The following is a 26,588-nucleotide window of genomic DNA, read 5'->3' as shown; positions in this document are numbered from 1 at the left end:
CCTGAGATAAGTTTACCTTCAAAAAGCTGTCAGTTTAATACATTTAGAATGGTGAGGAGGCCCTGAAAAAACTTTTTGGTGCACTGTCCTAAGCATGAAACAAAACTGGTACCACTAGATATATAACATCACTGTGGAGTGAAGAATATAGAATTCACTAGGAAACTGAGTTGTTATCAACAGGTCCTCGAAGACACTTTGTCTCAGGACCAAGTAACCGATGTAGAGCCATACGTTGCCATGTTACCAATTCCAACGGTAACTTAGACATCTTAATTTTTAATAGTATATGATGTAACATATTTGTAAATCTATATCATTTAAAGGGTTTTTACCCATATATTTTAGTGGCTCACAGTATGTGCACTTTGTTACACTGATGATGGAATTTACATTCCGAAAACGTTCTGTATTTGTGTTATAGCCCGTTTGGGTGTTTTATTTATACCTTTTACTAAAAATTTTGAAATAAAATTTTTTTTGGAAAATATAGCTTATTGTAATGAAAACTGGCGTGTGGTAAAATCAGTGGTAGATTAGGACAACATCAAATTAGCAATAAACTCAATTAAGACATATGAATGACTAGGTCTGAACGGGATTAATACAATACTTTTACAAAAGGGAAATGATATTGTATACAAAACGTTATGTATGTTACTGTGGGACAGTTTAGGACTGGGGTACATAACAAAAGCATAGAGACCCATAAGTGTAGCAATCCTAAAAAAATCAAAAAGAAAAAAACATTTAAGTCCTATAGGTACATTAGGAATAGCGTATTAGTTAAAAATCCAATAAATTAGGGAGAGTATGGGCACAGAGCAGGATTTTCTATAGAAATGACACTACATCATCTCGTACAGAGGATAAAGAGGGTGAATCAAGAAGGTGAACCTTGGTGTACTTCTCGATTCAGAGTAAATATTACACAACACCTCCTATGAAGCAATCACAAGGGTGATTTGTTTACAGAAAATAAAAAAAAAACAAGCTACAGATGGAGAGACTGAAAAATAGAAAATCAAGAATTGGGTATTATGAATATAAATAACACAAGGAAAAAAGTCAAAAATGTTTCGTGTTCTGTAGATAACAGATGGTTTCCAAAAAAATTGCAGCTAATAATTAAAAAAAAACTAATAATATTCGTTTAAATGAAAAAGTATGAATAAAACGACAATATAGTTCGACTAGAAGGAAAGAAATAGTTGCCGTAGTGAAGAAGATTATTTTTTTTTTTTTCATTGGTGCTCACCTATATGTTTTTCTGCTTAATATTTGTATCTCTGGCTGTTCAATATTCCTATATCCCATATATAGGTCGATCTAGTAAATATTTTTGTGCTTGCAAATCTTGTAAAGATTCTGTACCAATCGATTTTTAGAAAATATTACAATTACAATCTCTTTAGTTTACATAGGAATTGTTTTCTATATCATTTTGGTCATTCTAGCTTTTGCGAAATATCGATGACCCAAATGTTATTTTATGCCGTTAATATTACCTTTACGGAATATAATCAGTGTATTGTTCAGAGTTTTTCGTCTCTCAAGGGATACAAACTCAATATAAAAATCGATTCAGCGATGGTTTGTTTTTCAGTAAATTGGATTCACAATTTACAGACCTTTTACTCTCAATTCTCTAAGAGATATAATCTGTCAGAAACAAAAAGTTTTATATATTTTTACTTCCGAAATATTTATAAAACGAGGAAAAACGAGAGGATAATTTTATCTGATATTATGGCTTACTGTTTGCTTCGGCATTCATAATATGTCTGAAAGAGGATTTATTTTTATAATAAGCTAAATAAAAATATTGATTGGTTTAATTTTGTACTTTGGTTTTGTTTGAAAAATGTTTAACATTCACTTAATTTATTCAAACAACATTATGTTTACTTATAAACTTATATTATATCTCTGTGTTTGGAAAAATAAGAAAATTTATAACGTGTGTGGATAACAGTATTTTATTTAACAAAATATATTTGCTAATAAAAAATACTTATCTGTGCCTATTTGCTAATTTATGGTATTTTTAGCTTAGACCACAGTAGGCTATTTATTTATATTCTGTTTTTAAGAGCGCTCTTATAAATCACGTCATGGTATGTTTTTTATAATTTAAAATTATATATCTCCTTCGCTAGATATGATTTTCTTTTAACCTGTAGCTACCCGCGATAGTGTGTAAAATACACCATTTTTTACTAAAACAGTAATGTAAACCAAATTTCATATCCCCCCTTTTTACTAGGTGCACACACAAGTTGCACTTTGATAGCTGAAGAGTTAGTTGATTTATTTGTCATTTCCTTAATATAGTACCTAATAACTGCATATTATGTAAGTACCTAATATTAAGTGTTATTGACGGGCTCTTATTGGTCCAGTTAATTAGTTTTTCTGCTGATTTTTGGACATTTTTATAATTTTATTAACAAAGTAAAAATAAGAAACCCGAATAAATTGACACAGATCTTATTAGAGGAGCTGGATCAAGTTATTTACGATTTCGATTCGGAAGAGAAATTACCCAACGACGATCCTGATATATTTTCTGAAGAGTACAAAGAGGAGATTGAACATGACTTAGAATCAGAAATCGAAGGTAACGACTCCGATGATTTAGAACATGTTGAACCTAGCAGTTACTTATTGCCAAAAATAAACTGACTAAAAAGAATAAAAATTCACTAAAGAGCAAAATACAAGAAGCAAAATCTCACAACAGGTGGCACCGGCTCTACAACTTGATTTGAACTTGGGTACGTATGAGCAAAAACAGGTTCTTATTTCTACTTTCCGTTATTTAATTCGATAATAAAAGTACCAGAAATCAAGAAAAAAAGGTAGTAAGTTAGCTGATCTTAAATCCATCGGAGTTAAAGCATGGAGAAAAGTTGCCAGAGACAGGGCCGTATGGAAGATTGTTCTGAAGAAGGCTTTGGCTCATAACGAGCTGTAATACCACTGATGATGATGATGAAGTTGTGTCCGATGACAAGTGTCTTAGAATAATTCTGGGCAGTAATTTTTTCAAGTCTCTGCAGTGCTCTCTATGTAGGTTTTTATTTCTATATTATGGTATTCAAATGGTTTTAAGTTGATTACTGTTTTTATCAAATATTGTAGCATAACTTTTCTTTTTCCACTAATTCTAAGGTTTCCCCTGCTATCCAATGTTTGTTCTTTTAGGTTCTACGCGGTGTCCACTTTTTTCCGCTGAATATATCTAGCTCCATATTCCAATCCGCGTTTTATTTATGTATTCTGAAATTTATATATTTTTTTTTTCATCAGTTGCATCTATAATTCTTGTGGATTATTTAACCCCTGTTGAATTATGGGAGTTGAAGTCGCCTAATAATATCCGAAGAGTTGGAATTCGATTGATCATTTATTCTAGATCTCCTTCATCAATAATTATATTTGGAGGAATATATACAGATGATAGGTATATTTTTTAAGGTAGATATATTTCTATACTTATTATTTCTAAATTGTTTGCTGTTATATACAGTTCTTTTGTATCATAATTATTATGTACTTACTCTACCCCTCCCTTTTTATTTTAATTTTATAAAAACAGGTGTAAATTTTTAGTTTATAATAATAATCGTTTTTAAAATTGGTTTTTTGCAAGCATATAATGGCTGGATTTGTTGCTGATATAAGTGTTTTGAACAATTTAATTCAAGCATAAAACCCATTAAGATTCCATGGAGCCATTATTTTTGAGAAGAGTCTGTTAATATGTCTGATTTACTTTTTAGTGCTTGAGATATTGTTTTACTTACACTAGTTTACAACAAATTTGCGACTCGAATGCAAAATGGTGTTTTTTGTCAATTTTGGCTTTCTGAACATGAATATGATGATAAAAACTTCCTAACACGTAAGATTTTTGAGTTTGATTTTTTCAAAAAAAAAATAATTTTTTTTTAGGTATTTTAATAAAAAAATATTTGTAATATATCGGAGTGAAATGTTATCAAATTAACGTTTTTCCTAAATATTGTGCATAATTTGGCAACACTGGGGATGTCCAAAGTCTTCGAATAACACACTATTTACAACCCATTTAAACCTATATTAAATTTCTTTGTTCTCCCGAGCCGCATCTATTTTTAAATGGCCAATGGTATACGAGAATTTCGCCGTCGCGAGTCGTTTCTCGACCTTTCGATTTTATATAAAATACTACCAGTAAGGAACGCCTGTAAAAGCAGCTCGCCGGTAATCACGCCCTCAGTGTTGGTTTACCACGGATAGTAGTATTATATCGAAAAGCGAAAGTGTATGGAATAAAGTTAGTTGATGCTAGTAAAGAACATCTTCGAATTAAGTATGTGGGATAGTAGAAAAATGTCCAAAGTCCAGAAACGTGGTTGTGTTAACCCCGTGGATAGTTTTTGTTACGTATGTGGTCAGTTTACTCCTAAATCGCAGAAGAGGACAATTAATAAGATGACAAAAGTAGCTTACCATAAGTATTTTGGATGTGTTATTGGCGATCAAGATCAGGACTGGGATACTGTCATATGCTGCCAAACCTGTGCAGCAAATATAAGTAATTGGTTAAATGGTAAACGCTTTTCTATGCCGTTTGCAGTTCCGATGATTTGACGCGAACCAACAAATCATTTTAACGACTGTTACTTCTGCATGGTAAAAGTATCTGGGTTTTCAAGGAAGAACAGGCATAAAATTGAATATCCAGATATTCCTTCATCAATAAAACCGGTTGTTCATGGAGAAGATTTATCAGTTCCAGGACCCGCGACAAATTGGGAGGAAGATTTGGAAATATATGACGATAAAAGTGAACCCGATAATGTATCAGAAACGGACGATTCTTATTTTCCCGAAGGCGATGATAAAACGCTCCATTTCATCCACCAAACTAAATTAAATGTTTTAGTTCGAGACCTTCACTTGTCCAAAGAATATGCTGAACTTGTAGGTTCTCGATACAACATTTACTAGCCAGTGGACTCAAAGTTACAATATTTAGGAACCGTAACCAGGAGCTATCCTCGTTTTTTAATATGCAGGATAAAATATGTGTTTATGTTAATCCAAATAGTGGTATGGAAAAATTAGGATTTACATATAACCCAGAAGAATGGCGTTTGTTTATAGATTCTTTTAAATCAAGTCTAAAAGAAGTTCTGCTCCATAACGGCAACAAAAGACCATCTATCTCTTTTGCACATGCAATTGATATGAAAGAAACACACGAAAGTATGTCGCTGATCCTAAATGCAGTAAGCTATGATACATATAAGTGGCAAATATGTGGTAACTTAAAAGTGATCGGATTATTACTAAAGTTTTCTTTGTCTTTGGGACAGTAGAGCAACACAGAGCTATTGCCAAGTTAAAGAATGGTCACCAAGAGATCAGTACATTCCAGGTCAAGCTAACGTAAAGAATATACCTCTCGTTGATCCAAAAAACGTTCTGTTGCCTCCGTTACATATTAAACTGGGATTGATTAAGAATTTCGTTAAAGCATTAGATAAAGAAGTAGATGCGTAAATACCTTTATCAAATGTTTTCTAAGCTAAGTGACGCGAAGCTTAAAGAAGGTATATTTATTGGACCCCAAATCAGAAACATACTGAGGAATCAACAGTTTGATGAAAAATTAAGTGATGTTAAGTTAGCTGCGTGGATTTCTTTCAAAAAAATTGTTTTCGAAATTTTCAAAAAAATTACCTAAATGTTGTAGAAGAACTACTTAAAAATTACTGCAAAATGGGTTATCGCATGTCTCTAAAAATACTGAAATGATATTTATTTAACTGTTGTCTTTATTCAATTTATAATGTCTTTATTAAAAGGTTCTTATTTTAATTTATTAAAAAGCACGATAACTTGTATTAATTTATTTAACTACTCAATAATACATAATTTATTTTATACGAACGCTACAATTAAAATCGCGGGCGCGAGTCTTTAGATTTAACTAACTCTCCATATAAAATTTTTCTTTTATATAAACCTCCGTTAGTTCCGGAATTCCTTATAGCAGACTCGAATTTACTCGAACACGGTTGGTGATGTTGACAAGAATAACGGGAATGCCATCGAGTAAACTAGAAGGCGGTCAACGGCTAAAACTAGTTTTTCAACTGCTTGAAACCCTCGAGATGGATGACTCATCATAATTCGGGTCTAGAGGCTTCTGGTAAACAAACGCCGAAATTTCTACAACAAAACAGAATTAGTCATATTCAATATTTACAGTTTAGGGTCAGAATTTATCGTAACATTGCCCCCCTCTTAAAAGATGGTTCCTCCTGGAACCTTGTTGGGACTGGAACCGGAACGGTATGCTGGTATCGGCAACTGGACCCTCTTTTACAACTTCCAGTTGTATAAAAATGACAAGGGACGGTTTTCTCTCCGCACCAGTAACTATGCGGATTGCAACAGACTAACACCTGGACTTCGGTGTCTTTAAAGATCTCCTCCTCCTCATATTTCGGATAAACCTCCAATCTAATTGGCGGCACTCCAACTTTGGCATGGCGAACTTTTGCACGTTGGACTCTAATACGTGCTCTCTCAATTGAAGTAAGGTTTCCCATACATCTCGGTAGGTAGGTTGGTCACGGGCAGTGTCTTTTGTTACCAGGTAGAAAAGGTAACGTGATGCATCTTGGAGTTTCAAGGTTTTACCGGGAGCTGGCACCTGGCATTGAAGTTCTGCAACTCGACCAAACTTCCTTCGAAAGACGGATGCCAACCCTGGTGCGTCTTTGATACTGGCCGGGATGGTAAGGGCCAGCGAGTAGTCATCGGGGAGCGCGAGTAGATCTTGCTTTTCTTCAGTGGTAACACCATGTCTCGCTTTACCGGTACCTCCGTAGGCACCCATGAATTCCTCAAACGTGAGGTCAGACACATCTTGGACTTGGTTTACTTCCACTTCTTCATCTACGTCGTGGTCACCTTCGAAAGACGCCAACCGGTTATGGTGTACTATCATCGGCTTTCCCCTCGGAATCTTGCTTATTCGGTAGATGACATCGTTGATCTTCTCCATAATTAAGTATGGGCCTTCCCAAAACTGCTGCAATTTGGGAGAACAACCTTTTCGCTTCTTGGGATTATACAGCCAGACTTTGTCGTTCTTCTTAAAGCAACCCTTTTTGGCTTGTGTACCGTACCGTTTCTTCATTCTGTCGCTAGCGATCTGAAGGTGGGAACGGACCAACTCATGTACATCGTCTATTCTTCTTCGTAATTCGATCACATAATCTTCACCTGCTACATCTTCTCCAGGTCGACACCCAAACTCTAGATCACAAGGTAGTCGCATTTCGCGTCCGAATAGGACTCTGGCTGGTGTCTGTCCTGTTGATTCGTTAACAGCAGATCTGTAGGCCATTGTGAAGAACGGAAGGTATTGGTCCCAGTCTCGCTGATGATCGGACACCATCTTTGTTAAATACTTGCCAACTGTCCTGTTCATTCGTTCTACCATACCATCCGATTGCGGATGATACGCGGTAGTTCTTGTTTTCTTCATGCCTAGTCTATCACATATTCCTTGGAATAGATCGCTTTCGAAGTTCCTGCCTTGGTCACTATGGACCTCCAAAGGCACTCCAAATCGGCTGATATATTCTTGGATCAACTTATCTGCAACGGTGGCGGCCTTCTGGTCTGGAAGTGCGTAAATCTCGACCCACTTAGTGAAGTAATCCATTACTACCAGCATGTACTTGCCTCCATTTTCACTTTCTGGAAATGGCCCAGCGATGTCCAAAGCTATTCTTTCAAACGGGCTTCCAACATTATATTGTCTCATAGGAGCTCTCCTTTTTCGGTAAGGCCCGTTACTCGTGGCACAAATAGTACATTTCTTACACCAGTCTTTTACATCGTCGGAACTGTTCATCCAATAAAACCGTTCCCGAATTCGCTGAAGGGTTTTCCTTACACCAAAATGCCCTCCCGATGGACTGTCGTGTAACTGACAAATTACTTCGGCTATTCTGCTCTTTGGGATCACCAACTGTCTTCTCTTCTCTGAACCGTCCTCATTTTCCAGGACTCGTTTGAGCAAGCCATCTTCCATGATAAATGAGTCCCACTGGGCCCAATACGTCTTAACTACTGAGCATAGGTTTGATATTTCTTGCCAAGATGGTCGACGGTTTTTCTCTTTCCATTTTCGAATTTTCTGTATAACTGGATCTCTTTCTTGTTCTTCTCTGATCTTAGTAGGCGTCCAGTCGTCGTTGACCATCGTTGTTCTTAGCACTGCTGCTTCCTTGGATTCCGTTTTGTTACAGTGGGAACACTCTGCTGGGCATGGCCTTCTGGAAAGAGAATCAGCGTTTCTGTGGCTAACTCCGGCCCGGTGCTCAATCTTGAAATCGTATTCTTGGAGTCGTTCAATCCATCTGGCTATCTGACCCTCTGGATTCTTAAACTGCATCAACCACTTAAAGGCGGCATGGTCGGTTCGGATTAAAAACTTCCTTCTATAGAGGTATTGATAGAAGTGCTCTACTGATTTCACTACTGCCAGAAGTTCTCTTCTCGTGACGCAATAATTCCGCTCAGGTTTTGAAAGAACTTTACTAAAATATCCGAGGACTCGTTCCTGTCCTCCTTGAATCTGAGACAGCACTCCTCCAATTCCCACATTACTTGCATCCGTATCTAAGATGAACTCTCCTTCTGGCAGTGGATACCCTAAAATTGGTGCTGTTATTAGATGTTTTTTTTAAGGTCTCAAAGGCATTTTGGCAGTCTGTATCCCAGCGGTATTCTCTTGCTTCCTCTGTAGGTCGCGTTAATGGCTTAGCGATATCTGCAAACTTCTTAATAAACCTCCGGTAGTAAGTACATAGTCCAAGAAAACTTCTCACTTGATGTTTGTCAGTTGGTTTTGGCCATTCCTTAATGGAATCGATTTTTCCCTTATCCACAGCCACTCCTTCTTTACTGACTATATGACCCAGATAATGGACTTTACCTTAAAATAGCTGGCACTTCTTGGGGTTTAGCATCAATTAAGCAGCTTTAAGTCGATTAAAAACGTTTTCTAAATTCCTCAAATGATCTTCGAATGTCTCCCCCAAGACGATTATGTCATCTAAATAAACCAGGCATGTTTTCCAAGATAACCCTCTCAACACATTTTCCATAAGCCTCTCAAATGTCGCAGGAGCATTACAGAGTCCAAATGGCATAACGTTGAATTGCCACAATCCAGATCCTGTGGTGAAGGCTGTCTTTTCTTTATCTACTGGGTTCATTTCTACCTGCCAGTATCCAGACTTCAAATCCAAAGTAGAAAAGAATTTACTTCCAGCCAATGTGTCCAATGTGTCATCGATCCGAGGCAGAGGATAACTATCTTTCTTGGTAACGTTGTTCAGCAAACGGTAATCCACACAGAACCTCGTCGTTCCGTCTTTCTTCTTAACCAGGACCACCGGAGAGACCCATGGGCTCGTAGAAGCTTCTATCACCCCGTCTTTCTTCATTTCCTGAACAATCGTTTCAGCTTCCTCTCTTTTCGCCTGTGGTAATCGTCGAGCTGTTTGACGAATTGGCTTAGCCTTACCAGTATCAATTTTATGCTTAACAACGGTAGTTCTTCCCGTCTTTCCTCCTTTCGGTAAGAAAATATCACGATACTGCCAAAGAAATTCCCTTAATTTCCTTTTCTCAATCTTATTCAGAGACTGTCCTGCAACTGCAACCATTTGGTCGAATTTGTCGTTGGAATCATCAGATGTTGTCGCCTGACGGATTATGGATGTCACAGGTACACAAGTTCCTACTTTTGTCTCTTTCTTTATGGTCACTGGGCAGTCGTTGACATTGATAAGTCTCACAGGAATTTCTTTAGCCGAAGTCACCAATTCCTTTCCAATTATGATTCCACGGCCAACCTCATCGTCGTGGTTCCAAGGCTCCATCATAACAGGTGTCCCTTCGTCTACAATTCCCTGTAGTCGCGCTACTATGATCGTTTCGCTTCTCGCAGGCACGACTGTCTCTTCTGTAATGGCTGCTTGCACAGTGTTGTTATTATGTGGATGAAGAAATACCTCTTCGTGGCCAACTTTGACTACCTTATTCTTAAAATCCAATTGGAATTCATGCATATTCATTACGTCCATTCCTAATATAACATCCTCTTCGATGTCAGCAACTATAACAGTATGGACGAACTTTTCTGCTCCAATTCCTAATTGTATCTGGATTTCTCCATGAATGTTGGCATTTTCACCTGTAGCGGTTCGAAGTCGCAACCTCGTTGGTAACAGTTTCTTTCGGCTGTTTATAACTGTTGGGCGTATAATGGTTCTGGTCGCTCCGGTATCCACCAACAACGTATGCTTTTTACCATTTATTTTTCCATCTACATATACACTATCTTCACGACATTTCAAAGAGGCTATTAGTATAAGAGGGTCTTTGGAAAAGTTCCGGGTCGAAGCTGCTCCCCTAAAGCCGACTCGTTCTGGTTTTCCTGATGGTGAGTTTCTTGATTTTATGGTCTTCGTTTTCTTGCATGTAATAATTTTCATCATATTAACGAGCTGGTCAAGTTTATCTTCATCTCCTTCCCCTTTTACAGTCCTAACTTTACTGTACCCGCCAGAGGCCAGCGTAGCTGACTCGTATTCAAGGGCGGCGGATAAGACATCAACCAGCGTTTTGTGACGAGCTAATCGCAGTGTTCTCTGCATTTCATGATCACGAAGACCATCAATAAACGTTTGAACGGCCAACTTTTCCATCATGTCTTCGGGAGCTGTTGGATAAGCATATCGTACTAATCTGGCAATATCTACCTCATATTCTTGAAGAGCCTCATCTTTCTTCTGTCTACGATTTTTAAGCTGCGACTGATATACATGCTCCAAATGTTCGTGGCCATATCGCATATTTAACCTCTTCTTCAGTTGTTCGAAATCATCAGTCTCCTCTACGGCTATGGTCTGAAGCACATCTAAGGCATCTCCTCGAAGAGCGATAGTCAGGTTTACAGCCTTTTCTTTTTCAGACCATCCATTCGCTCTTGCGGCTAATTCGAACTGTTTCATGTAGTTGTTCCATGATGATTTTCCGTCGAAAGTTGGGACTTTAACATGAATGGAACCGCCACTTACATTTCGTCTCGTCTTCTTTTGTCTCCACTGTAATCGGATTGTTTCCTCTTTCTGCTGACCCTGTTTCTTCCATCTTCCTTTCCATCTCTTTCATCTTTTCTTCGAAGGCCAACTTATCGGCAGCAACTTGGTTTTTTAACGAAGATATTCTATCGTCGAGGGCAGACATCTCAGAAGTTACTTTAGAGATGTTAGCAGAAACTTTACTTTCCAGAGAAGAAATCTCGTTAGAAACTTTGTTTTCTAATGAGGCGATGTCGCCGGAAACTTTCGAAATATCGCCAGATACTTTGTTCTCCAATGATGCGATGTCGCCGGAAACTTTCGAAATATCGCCAGAAACTTTGTTCTCTAATGATGCGATGTCACCAGAAACTTTCGAAATCGACGAGAGGACAGCATCTTCAAATATATAAGTCTCAGGATTTAGTCCTTCTTCTAGCAAAGCGTTCTTTAGTCGTTGGACTAACTCAGCCTTTTTTTCGGTAGAAGCTAATTCTCTGTCTTCGAGATGTCTTCTTAAAATAGTCACTGTCAGCTCATAAATCGTCGTCATTTTCACAATTTACAAATATTCTCTTCGGAACAACACTTTATGATTGATTACTATATGTCTAATTTACTTTGATTTCACTTCCGTCACCATTGAAATGATATTTATTTAACTGTTGTCTTTATTCAATTTATAATGTCTTTATTAAAAGGTTCTTATTTTAATTTATTAAAAAGCACGATAACTTATATTAATTTATTTAACTACTCAATAATACATAATTTATTTTATACGAACGCTACAATTAAAATCGCGGGCGCGAGTCTTCAGATTTAACTGACTCTCCATATAAAAATTCTCTTTTATATAAACCTCTGTTAGTTCCGGAATTCCTTATAGCAGACTCGAATTTACTCGAACACTGTTGGTGGTGTTGACAAGAATAACGGGAATGCCATCGAGTAAACTAGAAGGCGGTCAACGGCTAAAACTAGTTTTTCAACTGCTTGAAACCCTCGAGATGGATGACTCATCATAATTCGGGTCTAGAGGCTTCTGGTAAACAAACGCCGAAATTTCTACAACAAAACAGAATTAGTCATATTCAATATTTACAGTTTAGGGTCAGAATTTATCGTAACAATACACTTTCTGCACTCCCATTTCAATTTTTTCCCGGAAAATTTGGGTGCGGTCAGCGACAAGCAAGGAGAAAGGTTCCACCAGGATATTCTACAATGAAGCAACGCTACCAGGGAAATTATAGGATCTTTTTTACTTCGGACAAACTAGAATGCTTTTTATGTAAGCAATCTGGACACACTGCAGACTCCTGCCCTAACCCTCAAGAAATATCTAGCAATCCCTCTCCAAATACAACTTCTAGCCAAATGCCAATTGATCCTCCTTCTAGTATATCTCTTCCTTCACCCTCCGCAAAAAAAGAAATCTATTCAAATAACCTACCTACTGACATAACAAACCCAAATGAACAGTCTATAACACCATTATCTGTCCCTTCTAACTCTGGCATAAAAAGAACTCATTCCACTGACACAAGTCTTGAATCACCTTCTTTACTGGTTACCGCTAGCCCACCAAACTTAAACTCTAATAACACACCAAACACAACAACCTTCGCAACTCCCAAATCAGCTCCTAAAAAGAAAACAAAAACTGATGACAAAGAAACTGGTACAATTAATCCATATGCCCATTCAAGTATTGAAAAATTAATTTGTGCTAATCCAGAAAAATTTTCGTTATCAGCATTACAAATAGTTGCCTTCCTAGAAAATCCTTTGGGAGTAGTGATCCTCTCAAAGAAGCTCATAATTTCACCACGAACATTCATTCTTCGAAGAACTTACACAAATATACCAAACTGTATCCGATAGATCACTTAAAAATCGCATTACAAGAATAACAAAAAAATTATTCACATTAAATTCTATAGAGGCTGAGGAACATACCAGCCTTACGTCCAATAATTCATGTGACTCTAACTGCAATGATATGGATTTTTTCTAAAATTACATTATTAGTACAAGGTACATTCTTTCTACTAACTAAATAAGTTTGTGAATTCACTATTTTACAATGGAACTGCGACGGATACTATCCGCGCCTTGAACACATTCAATATCTTATATCAATTTACCATCCAGATTTTCTTTGTCTCCAAGAGACTAATTTTAATACAACTAATATTCCTCATCTTAAATCCTTTGAAGGATACCACTTCATTAGGACGAACTGCTTCAGAGCTAGTGGAGGTGCATCAATATTTGCGTCCAGCGAAATCTTCTCAACAATGCTACCATTAATAACGAATCTTGAGGCAGTTGCCATAACTACATATTGCCCAAATAAACTTACCATCTGTTCCATATATATTCCCCCATACCATTCTCTAAAAGAAGAAGAGCTCCTAGACCTTATATTCCAACTTCCACAGCCGTTTATACTCACAGGCGACTTCAATGCACATAACAGTATGTGGGGTTCTCAATCAACATTTGGACGGGGAAAAGTAGTTGAAAATATTATTAACTGCACAAACTCATGTCTTCTTAATACAGGATCTAATACTCATTTTAATATTTCCTCTGGATATAGATCTTAGTATTAGTGACGCTAAATCTGCACCTTTTTAACCTGGCAAACAGCTGACGATCTCTTTGATAGCAATCATTATCCGATAATAATTTTGAACAATTGTAACGGGACTGCCTCTGCCAAAAGCTATTGGCGCCTAAATAAAGCTAACTGGCCAGAGTATTCAAAAGCTGTTGACACTCTCTTGCTCGCTCATGATCATCTAATAATCAATGATGTAGACTATTTGTTAACGTTAATAACAGACACTATTCTTTCAGCTGCTAAGACTCACATTGGCAAAACATCATTCTTTCCAAATCATAAAGCAGTTCCTTGGTGGAACTCTTTTTGTGAAGAGGCGATTCGTCTATCCAAAAAAGCTTTAAATAAGTACCAAAAAAATAGATGCCTTGAAAATCTAATAAATTACAAAAAATTCAAAGTCAAAGCCAAACACGTAGTTAAAAAAAGTAAAAAATCATCCTGGCAAGATCACGTATCATCTATCAATGAAAACTCCAGTCGTAGCCAACTTTGGAAAAAAATACGACAAATTCAAGGTCACAAAACTAATAATAAAATTGCTCGTTTAATTTCAAATGGTATAGAGATCACTTCACATGAACTTATTCCTAACGCTTTTGCCAAACATTTCGAAGAAAAGTTCAGGAATAAAACCAATAATATTACTTTATCTGATCATGACTTATATTCACACAGAAATCGTTTGATATCATCTGAATATAGTAGATTTTTCAATTCTCCTTTCACTATCCATGAGCTAATATCTGCCTTAGCTAATAGTAGAAACACTGCAGCTAGGCCCGATGATATTCCTTATGCATTCCTAAAGCACTTGTCTAATTATGGTCTTAATAAACTCCTTAATTTATACAATATAATCTGAAGTTCCCATGAATTTTTATCTCAGTGGAGCAAATTTATTGTTATACCAATACTCAAGCCAAATAAGCCAACTATCTTTCCACAATCTTACAGGCCCATCTCTCTCACATGCACTATGTGTAAGCTAATGGAAAAAATGATCAACAAACGTCTTTTATGGTATTTTGAAAAACACAAGATTATTCCAAAGAAACAATCTGGCTACCAAAGCCAGCGCTCCACAAGAGATAATCTGGTAATACTCCAAACCCATATCTCCAACGCAATAAATTGCAAGCAAGATTTCAGTACACAACATATTTGTTGTTCAGTACACAACACAGCTATTCGTCTATGTCTTGAAGCATTCCGTTCTAGTCCGGCAGAAAGTCTTTACTGTGAAGCTAATGAACCTCCTCTGTGGCTTAGGCGAGAAAATCTTCTTCTCTCCTATTCTGCTGCAATTTCTTCCAATCCGTCCAATCCAGTATATAATTTAATTACATCATCACACCATCCCCATAACAACCCATCATGTAACTTAATTATAAATCCTATTCCTAGTCTTCTACAACCGTTACTAAAAATATAAATTTGTCTGAAACCAGAACTCTACCTTTTTCCAATAATCCCTATTGGACCAACATACTCCCACATCATGATATTTCCCTCACCAAGTTTAACAAAGAAAATACCAGTATTAGTACATTAAGAATTCTCTTTCTAGAACTTATAAACAAAAATAAATATAACATAGTTCTTTACACTGACGCGTCAAAGACTGAAAGTGGTGTTGGATATTCTGTAACCACTGTACAACAGCCTATCAAACTATCTAAAATTTCTCCTTGGTGTAGCATCCACACTGGTGAACTACTAGCTATCTCACATGCTTTCAAATATGCCCAACAATATCCAAATACACATATAGCGATATGCTCTGATTCACTTTGGTCTATATACTCCATTAATGCTATATCCACCAACCATCCTATCGTCCAAGATATTCATGACACATATCAGCTTCTTATAAACCAAAATACAACTATCACTCTGATATGGGTACCATCCCATGTTGGTATTAGTGGTAACGAAAAAGCTGATTGCCTTGCCAAAAAAGCCGCATCATCCACGGACACCATTATGAATATACAAATTTGCAACGATCTCAAAGCTAGACTAAAGAAGCTGAATCTATCCACCTGGCAGATTCACTGGAATAATGTTACTTCAGCGCTGCATGAAATTAAACCCTCAGTGAACCTTCTTACCTATCCCAGTTTATCTCGAAAAAATATGGCAATCATACGGAGATTGCGTATAGGACATACCCGTCTAACTCATGGCTACTTGATGACATCATCTCCACAACCAAAATGTCAGCACTGCAATACGACTCTCCGAATCAGGCATATACTTATCGAATGCCCTTTTTATGACAAAATACGCCAACAGCTCGATATCAGTACTAACTTCAAAGAGGTCCTAAACAGCACAGACCAAATCAACAAGGTTATCAAATTCCTCGAGAAAAGTCAACTGCTCAACAAAATATAAATGTTATATTATAAGTTTTTATTATTTTCTCTTTCTGTTAAATGTTTTTGTAAACTACTACTTTATGTTAAATGTTAATGTAAACTACATTATTTTGTAATTAATATGGTATTACCATGTAAATCGTAAGTCGTGCTAATGACCATAGATATCACATGCACGTTAATTTAAATAAAAAAAAAAGTTTAAGGAAAGGTAGAAACGTTTATCACAAAATTATTAGGTTTCAATATAATATTCTCAAAAATTCACAAAACGTTATCGACAAGACCGGAAACGTTACAATAATAAAACTTATATGACAATGTCCTTACCTACTCTATTATATTTAAAAGGGTTTCAGAAAATATACAGCATAAAATTTAATTAAACGGGACCATAATTAATATTTAAAATATGCAGATACAAACACTTAGATTCTAATAGGTGAGATAGATCTGCAAATTTTAGGTATACCTATGTATAAGTATGTGCGTGGTGAAATAGAACCTTTAACTGATAGTATTTTAAAGGAAAATGGTCAAAAACTTTAGGCCCATAAATAAAAGTAGAACAGAGTTTCTCATTAAAAAAAATAAAAGTAAATATTGTGATAACAAGTGAGTGGAGTACGTATTGATAGTTCCCTGATCTTTTATTATTGTTGTATTGACTCCATATAATATTTTCTTGATCATATTTCGAGTGCAATTTTTAAGTCAAATTGTAATCAATGTAATTCTTCACTTACTTTTTATGCTCTGCTTTATATTCTATTTGATCAGGTCATTACGTAGTTTTCTCTTCGTTACTACTTTTTTTTAATATAATTTGTTTATCTTGGCCATTTAGTCTTTGCGCTTTTATTACTTTTTTAAAAATTTAATTTTTATATGCCTTCTACATTTCTTTTTTTTGTCCATTCTTCTAACGTACCTTTTTTCTTTCATTAACATATATATATATATATATATATATATATATATATATATATATATATATTTATATATATATATATATATATATATATATATATATATATATATATATATATATATATATATATATACCCGGTATTTAGGCGGCACACGCCCTTCCGGTAGGGATCTATGGAGGAGTATCACCAAGCCGCAAGCCCTTATCTCTTGCCGTACTGCTCCACCATAGGCCGATCAGATACCAGCATATTCTAGACTAAGCCGCAGATTCATTTAGAATTTTAAACTGCTGCGTTAGCCTTTTTGTTTTCTGTACACCGAGCTGGGGATTGAACTGACATCTCTCGCAGTGAAGCGAAGGAGAAGCCAGCCGCCCAGCTCGCTTGGCTATCCGATCGACATTAACTTACTTTTATTAACATAATATATGTTCTTCTTTCATTAACATAATATAACAAATTTTTTCCTCAACATTATGTGGCTTTGTGGCATTGTGGATTTTCCACAAATTTATAACAGAAACTTGATTATAAACTTTTTAATTTTCTAATATCAGTTGCTTCAAATTTAATTGTAATTTCTTATTAATAGCCTTCTGTTAATTATTTTTAGTACTTCTTCTAGTTGACAGATGTAGTATCCTTCTGTAGTTGTACTTCTTATCCTGATTCTACGAGATTGGCCTTTTGCCAAGTACTAAGGCGTGATATTTTGTTGCGTGTGAGAAAAAAACTTTGCGATTTTTAAAACAACAAAATAATAATATTTATGTGAAAATTTGTTCTTTAAAACACAGCTTAGTTAGCGATAAACAGACTTTTGTAACTGCTATCAAAAGTTTTGATAGCATCCAGAAAGGAGCGATTTATACATATATTCATATTATATTATAAACCTGGTATGTTAAGTAAACATTAACCCATATATAGTTCGTAATTAAAAATTAATTGGTTTTTAACTTTACCCTTTGAGTTTAAATACGTCAAGATCGTTTCCAGAAAACTACATTCTCTTGAATGGAATTCAGAAGCGAGCAAACAAAAGGCACACTTAACTGGCTTCGTAAAGTCAAACAAGAAACAAGAGAACCGACATCACAAGTTTTTGAAATCTCATAACGAAGACAAATGCGAAAATGAAGTTTAGTTTGCACAATGTCTTTACCTGAGATGGATGGATTCTAATTGAATACTTATCTTAAAAATGATCGATTTACCTTATAAGCAGTATACTTTAAATGCCTGGTAAATTTATTTCCTACAAGGAGGGTGTTAATGTGATTAAGAATTAATGAGGGTTATATTCCAATGCCAATGTCACAATATCCAACATCAGTTCTATTCTAAACTCGAATAAATTTTTAATTTTCAATGCAGTTCGATTGATTTGTTTAGAGCAGCAAGCTCAAAAATAAAAATAGCCATTATGATTGCCAACCTCCTTAGGGAGACGGCACTCCAAGAAATAGAAATTCATTAACTTATGACATGCTGCTTATACTGATTCCAGATTCACCAGTTTATTAAGATAGACTTAAAGAGATTTTTTTTATAAAAAAATAATGCTAAAATTATTGAAAAAGTTTATTGATCTCATACAGAACAAAGAGGTACCTACTTGTATTTTTTTAATCTTTGTTTTTCCCTCACGTTTTTCCTTAATATTTTCACGTATTAAAGTGATCAAAAGGACCTGGCTTAAGAAAATCAGATAATGGGTTGGTTTGAAAGTACAAAGAGTCTTTTAAATAGCAGTTTTTAAAAATAAATTTGCCAAATGATCGATAATCATCGACATGAGCCATCACTTGTGACGGATAGCCATTTTAGACAGCAGATTCAGGAAAACACAGGTATTAAACAAAAATAGAAAGAAAGAAATCAATGTAAATCGATTTAATTTATCATATTTCACCTTTCTACAACCTTTTAGAGGGACGACTTATTAAGGTTTTTTTAACATTTTGTATAATTTAGTTTGAGACATGACCGAGGGCCGCGGCGGCGCCACCGCTCTACGTATATTGACTGCAGTATACGAAATGTAGGGATTTCCGATGGTGGGTGTTCCGCTGAATATTTGTTTATATATTTACATAGCATGGGTATTCCGCAAATCGGGCAACACTGCATGCAATTAAATCTACGTTTGGAATATTCGACTGTTGGTCTCTCGCGTCTTATAGCCTAATATCTTGAAGTATTAGCACGGTTTATTTATGACTATAGTGGTTTCATAAATAAATGCGTGTGTGTATAATTTTTCAGTTTTTTTTTTATTTTTGGTGTTTTTAGTTTCTGTTTTTGTTTGTTTTGTTATTCTTTTTTTCCATTGTTTAATAAACCATGTTTATTTGTGTTTTAGAGTATTTAGTAGTTATTTTTTATATTTAGTTATATTTTTTTAATATTACATTTTATTTAGATGTGTGTACATATTAATTCTATACTATAAATCAAAACATACATTTCGCTATTCGTACTATATGATAATAATTAGAAAAACGAACATTTAAAATCTACGTGTTCTCCTATTTCATCGTTATACGTTCAGCAAGTGGTCATTTCTTGACTATGTATTTAAAGTAAAATGTAAAACTAAGCTTTAATCCAGGTTGTGTTCATAATTTATGTAGAATTAATTTTTAAAGATAAATAGAATAACGTACTCTATCATGAAGTAAAGTATGTTTAGTTTGTGGGTACGCTTCTATCTATAACAAAAATTATACAAAAGTACTGACTTTAACGTTTAATTACACAGTTGATTCGAAATGAAAAAAAAAAATTAATTGTTAATTTTATTTGAAACGTGTACTTTAGAATGTTTAAGTAAAAAAATAATACTAAATACACGTGGAATTGTTTGTTTCTTTTAGAATAAAATGTCACCAACACGTTTCATGCCTACATTCTTAATCTGTTCGGTGTTCGGTGTATCTTTGCTAGTATAAGGAAGAAGGGTGAACAAAAAGAAAAACAAAATTAAAATTGATTTATTTATTACACTCAAAAAAATAACGGAATACACTTATCAAATCCAATAAGGCAAATAATAAATCAGTAATAGAGGCAGACAATAACTATTTATTTGTTTTATTGTACTTATTTCGGACAAAGACTTTGATTTTTAGCCAGTTTTTATTGTAAAGAAGTACTGGATATTTCGAAATAAGTTCCGTACACTCTTGTTTCTTTGGAGCTTTTTTTTGTGTAATTTGAGCTTTAAAGTAATCACATACGACTACTTTTTGGTCTTCTGTTTAAGCGGTGAGCACTCTTCTCTTTTTTTCAGATTTTATATTACTTTTATTAATCGATTCCTCTTTGTTAGTTTCGTGGTCTGAGATTTCTTGAATTTCTTCCCGTTCCAAAATTTCGTCTATATTATCATCTGAGTATTTTTCCAGTAAATCTTCTTCTAAGTTCAAATTGATTTTATTTAATGTTTTTCCTTTGAATTGTCCTGCCTGTCCTTTTTCCATTAATATCAAAAGCTTAGAAATTTTAGGTGTTTTGTAAATATCGTCAGGAAGTCTGTAAGACTTCCTATGTACTCCTAATGTATGTCCCATGAAAGAGGCCAGTTGTTCCATATCGTTTTCTGTCATACAGAACAACTGTGTTAAAGTTGCTAAATGTTTTCTAAGCTTAGTTGAAGTAAGTACATTAGGATTATGAGCACCACACTCGTTAGCAAACCTGTTTAATACTTTATAGCCCCGTATAGGTTCGTCTGAGTTTGGGGTAGCAAATAAATAAATATTCGGTTTCTTTAAAATGCTCTTTCTACATTTTAAAATTAAATCTAGGTGTTCCTGCAATTCTTTATTAAACAGTACTGGAATCCCACGACCTCTCTTGCCTCTTATAACAATTCGTTTAAAATTATTCATTAAAAACTTTTCAGTATCAGAAATTGCTTCTGAAAATTCTTCATACCCTTGAGGATTTTCGTTTTGCAAAGCTTATATGTAAGTTTGTACTAGAAGTCGTTGTAACTCACCAGGTCGTCGCCTGTTTAATAACATTAAACGACAATATACAGTATTTAACAAAGCTAAATAGGCATCTTCGTCATCGTTTGATTCCAATAACTTTAAGACAGCAATCTTCGATTTTTCAATTAAATAATTTTTAAGTAATTTTAAATCGCTAGCAAGCGGTACTAAAGTTATCTTATTCAATTTTTTTAAACTCAAATCACTGGAAGCCTGACTTGATACATCAAACTTCTAGTTTGCTTCAATTATTTTCATTAAGGTTTTTAAATTAATTTCAATATTGGCCAAATTTACAGTTTGTAACAGATCCGACTTCTTTAAAGTGTGCAATAGTGCTATATCACAGCACTGTTTTAATATTGTGCCCATATTTAGAGCGTATGTAGGAGATTCATAATTTTGTTTTTCAGAATCATATTTAGCAACCAATTTAGTAGCGTCCACCAACACATCATAATATTCTGGTTTTAAAGAGTCAATAAGACTTTTAACACATGGTTTTATTTTTCTTATCTCAATAAGAAGTCGCGCTAGTGCTCGCATTTTTCTTGATGTAACCGAAATAAAATGTTTTTCGCGGTGGATTTTCAGGTATCTCGCGGCATATGCACATATAAGTGCATCCTTTTTAGCCTCAATAGATATATAATCACTTCTCATTCGTGGAAATACTTCTAACTTCAATTGAGAATCCACTCTAAGATGACGCAGAAAGAAATTTTGATCACTTAATGCATTTTTCGAAGGGACTGCCTTAGATACATTCTCCTCGCAGTTTTTGCGATGTCGCCATATATTTTTAATAGAATAATATTCTAAACAATAAGTACAGGCTGCATAATTAGAGAATTGATCTCCTTTTCTTACTGGTTTGTTCGTAATATTGCTATTAAGATAGTTTCCTTTCTTTCTTAGTGAAAACAATAATTTTTTTCTGTTTTCGTTTCGTGGAGAAAGTAATAAAATTTTTTGAACCGCTAATTCTGTTGTATGGTTACGTGCAGGGCCGCCGCTACCATGTGTGCCAAGTGTGCATCGCACACGGGCGGCCAACAATAGGGGCGGCCAAAGGCAGTCCACTGATGATAATACTTTTTTAAAACAAAAATAAATTCAAATAATTAAATAGTAATGATTCAAATAATTCTGTGAACTCTAATATTCCAAACAATAATAATTATTCAGTACGTGATAATACTTAAATGCGTTTCATTTATCATGTATACTTCTTTTTTTTATCCTAATCTAAAAAAAATGTCAGAAAATATTATTTATTGGATGAACTGCCGCCCTTATGTAGGTACAGTCATAAAGCAGTTTCGGGAATACTTTTTAATTCAAAGCGGCTTGCGGCTTTCGAACTTCAGTTATTTGAGATTTCACACATAGATACTTTACAAGAATTTAGGCAAGTGGTTGTAAAGTTTCTGTGATAATATTGTTCCTATGGTTATGTTTATAGATGGGTTATTATGTCTTATGTTCAGTCTTAGTTGAGAATTCGATGAATTTAGACACGCTTTTGATAAACAATTTTGTTTGTAAAATATAGTAGTGTGCCCGTTTCTTTTGCACAGTAGGTACTGTATTTTGAAGTAACGTCGAGATCAGAGCAATTTTATTCGTATACGCGTTACGGCTACATATTATTTGGAGAAACATTATTTGGACAACTTATTTGTAGTGTTTTTGGATTTATTTTGTCAAATTCGCCCGGCTTCGTTCTTAAGTGATAATTTCAAAATGTATGAAAGAAAAAGAAAACGACTTTCAGGTTTTTAATATAGAAAAATAAAAGAGGCAAACATTGAGGAGAAAAAAAAATTAGCGGTGCACTGGAATCATTTTTGATGAAAAACATACATGAAAATATAGAAGACTTGGATATAAATTTAGGACCTTCAACTTCAGCAAAGTCCAAACCATAGAAAAAAGTACGAAACAATTGAATATTCCTGCGGATAGAGACTGATGATTTGATGACAATAATAGCGATAGTGCGAGTGCTGATGCTGTGATGCGTGAACCTGAAACCACCAACCAAGACAGAACAATTAATGTTCCAGTTAATCCAGCATATACTTGGTTTTAGATGTTCCTGAAAAATGGCCTGCAAATATGAATCCAAGTGAAGTTCATTTCTTGTTGAAAATTTTCCTCAGCAAATTACAAAAACTAACTTCCCCAGAGATACAAATAATAGGAAATTTTCAGAAACTTATTATTATCGTACATTACCTAATCAAGACCGAATTCATCGCCCGTGGTTACTTTACTCATTATCACTAAATAGTGTTTTTTATGCACCTTATAAACTATTTTGTTGTGATGAAAGCAGCCGACAATTACTTAGGGGAATTAATGGGGTAAGTGACTGGCAACATTTAGCGATTGTTTTAAAAAGACATGAATCCGGTGCAGCTCATATAAAATATTCTCAAAAACTGTTTGAACTATCTACAACATTAAAAAAAGGATTAACAGTTGACTCTGGTCATCAAAAATTATATGAAATGGAGAAAAAACATTGGGGCGCACGTAGAACAAATAAAAAATGTAGTAAGATGTGTTTCTGCTTTCTGCAATGTTATCTATAGAACATGAAGTGTGTGCGACATTAGACATTAAAGATATTGTCAAAAAGTTTTCCGAGACGAAAGCCAGAAAAGTGCTTTTTTAGTTTTTTTATGTGTTTATGTTTCTATTCACGATTTATTTTAATTAAATAGGCGTTTAAATTAGGATATTAGGATATACATATTCTGGACGTTGGATCATGGTTATTAAATTAGGATAGGATATACATTAGGATAATATATGGACGTTGGATCATGGAGATTAGTCTAAATGTTCAAGTAAATATTTATCTATTTACAAATTATTATTGTTATATTATGCATGTTCTGCACATTTCTTTAAATAATAGTATGTACCTATGTCTAAAGTTTTGGAAGGGGGGCGGCAAATATTAAGTTGTACACGGGCGGCCAATACCTTAGCGGCGGCCCTGGTTACGTGTCAGTAAAAACACTTTTGTTGGACTGTTTTTTGTTTTCAGTCATACTTTGGCAATCTACAGGAAAACTTTGTTGTATTTTGGCGGATTCCTCTTTTTGTTGAACTTCTGTGTTAAGTTCGGTATGTAAATTTTCAGGTGAAGAAAGTGGCGAAGAAAATATTATAGAGGAAATATCCTAAAAAAGTATTGATTAATATTTATAGAAATTTACAAAAAAAAAACTTACTGAGATTTCGCTTTCACAAGGAGAATAATTAGGATCTGCTAGATCGTCGTCAATAAAGTTTGTTCGCTAGATAGCGTATAACTTAAATCTGCTAAATCAGTGTCGAAGACCATTTCTCCATCTGATAAAGAACATTTAGGCTCAGTTACTTCAGGTGAAGAAGATGGTGAACAAATTATTATAGGAGAAGTATCCTAAAAAGTATTGATTAATATTTGTAGAGTTTTACTAATAAGATACTTACTGAGATATCGCTTTCAAAAGGAGAATAATTAGGATCTGCTAGGTCGTCGTCAATACAAATTTGTTCACCAGATAGCGTATAATTTAAATCTGCTAAGCGAGTGCCGAAGACTATTTCTTCATCTGATAAAGAACATTTAGGATCCCCTAGATTTTTGGTAACGACAGTTGCTTCTTTCGTGAGATTTCAATTCTGAAGTTATAATACGTTACAATTATCGAAAATAATTAATGACTTTGTTAATTTTAAGTTTGTTTAGAAATTTTTGAAATATATTTAAGGTAGGTATATAAAGTGTTCTGCCTTTTTATAGCATAACTAGTGTGACCAACTAATGCGAAGAATTCTGGACATGGTCCAAATTACGAAGTCGTGTCCAGGTGTCCCGGAAAACGCTTCCGGGCCATCCGAGATTTTCAACGTTTTGGTAAAATTCTATTTTGAAATTTTGAATTCTTGTAAGAATTCACATCAAATTGAATTGGTGGAACGAAAAAAGTCGACAATATCTAGAATATAGGACAGTAATACCACAACCAAAACGTATTCATTTAATAACTGTGGCTTTTTTTCGTTTCTGTATTGCCCGAGAAAAATACAGGTAAATCCAATATCGGTTGATTTTCTTATTTTTCCTTTTTTTTTTGAACGATTTCCGGATTTTAAGTCGAAATGTCAAAAAATAACAAAAATGTAATTATCATTGCAACCAATTGTGGCTTAATCCCATGAAAACTATCATTGTCGACATAAAAATGTTAAATGTTCATGATGATATTAAAGTGCCATATTTAACAAAAATATGCCACGATTTTCATTGAAAAGTCCCGAATTTCAGGTATTTTTTTCCAGCCTTGACCCGAATTCGGCTGAATTATTGTTGGTCTCACTAAATAACAAGCATTGAAACAATTAATTGAAGTGTTCTACATTTTGGTTTGTAAAAAAATAGAAATAAAATGTTTTTAATGTAATAAACATACTTTTGGGTTTTTGACTGTTTTACAATGCATGGGGGCTTACTACTATATAATTTTACTATGGCCTGCTTTTACACCAAGAGGAGTCATTCAACCACGCCGTAATGCTTGTTTGTAATTGGTCCAACCTCAGGCAAGTTTACTCCACTGTTATGAAATTTTGACACTTAATGACATTTTGATACTACTGGCATTTCATAGGTTAATTGAGTTATATCGGCGATTTTTGTGTTTCTGCGTTATTCCTTTTATTTTTAGATTTTTATTTTACTTTTAATTAAAAAAAAAAAAACAATTTTTTTTACAACTCTTTAGCGATGTATGTATTAGTATAATATAATATTTATGGATTACCGTCGAAGATGTATTTGGTGATTTTTCTAGTGACTTTCTTGGGTGTGAATCTGTCTTTTTAGTTTACTCCTCCTGGTTTAAAAACAAACCATAGATATTAAAAAGTAGCAAAAATCATAAAAAGGTTTAAGTAGCGTTTAATTTTTTTTTTATGTAACCATGGTTATGTAACCGTTGCAACGGTTAAGATCTTAGGCTTAGGTTAAGATCTTAAAATATTATTCTTTGATGCGATTTTTGAACTAGAAGCCGTATATGTATGGCATAACATCATTTTTTATCATTTTCAAGTGAAGAAAAATATAAATATAAGAAATTTTAGGTATTCAAAACAAAATTAGTACTAAATTATGTATTTACTAAATTACTAAATTATATAAATTTTGTGACTCTGTCACAAAAATAAAATCCCATTACTAACATTATTAACTAATTCAAAACCATTAGGTAAGTCTATTTTCAAAAGCTTTGTTTGGTTTTATTTCAAACAAACCATAATACGTTTAAATTTATAATAATTACTTATACGAAAATGGTTGCGTTTCGATTTAATTTGAGTTTCTTACCACTCCCTGACACGTGTTTCTGGGTCTTCCCGTCATCAGAGAGAGCTTGTAAGAAAACTCAAACTAAACCAAAACGCACCGA

At 34.4% G+C, this 26,588-nt stretch overlaps 1 protein-coding gene across 3 annotated transcripts in view; it reads left to right on the top strand.

Annotated features, from left to right (window-relative positions):
* LOC140451697 (adenylate cyclase type 6) overlaps nt 1–26,588 on the top strand; it is a 3,083,308-nt gene that overhangs the window by 722,112 nt on the left and 2,334,608 nt on the right. The window lies entirely within an intron of this gene.

Source organism: Diabrotica undecimpunctata, chromosome 1 (assembly GCF_040954645.1).
Source record: "Diabrotica undecimpunctata isolate CICGRU chromosome 1, icDiaUnde3, whole genome shotgun sequence".
Classification (NCBI taxonomy): Eukaryota; Metazoa; Arthropoda; class Insecta; order Coleoptera; family Chrysomelidae; genus Diabrotica; species Diabrotica undecimpunctata.
Note: the sequence above shows the minus strand (reverse complement) of the source record. Positions and strands in the feature narration are given on the sequence as shown.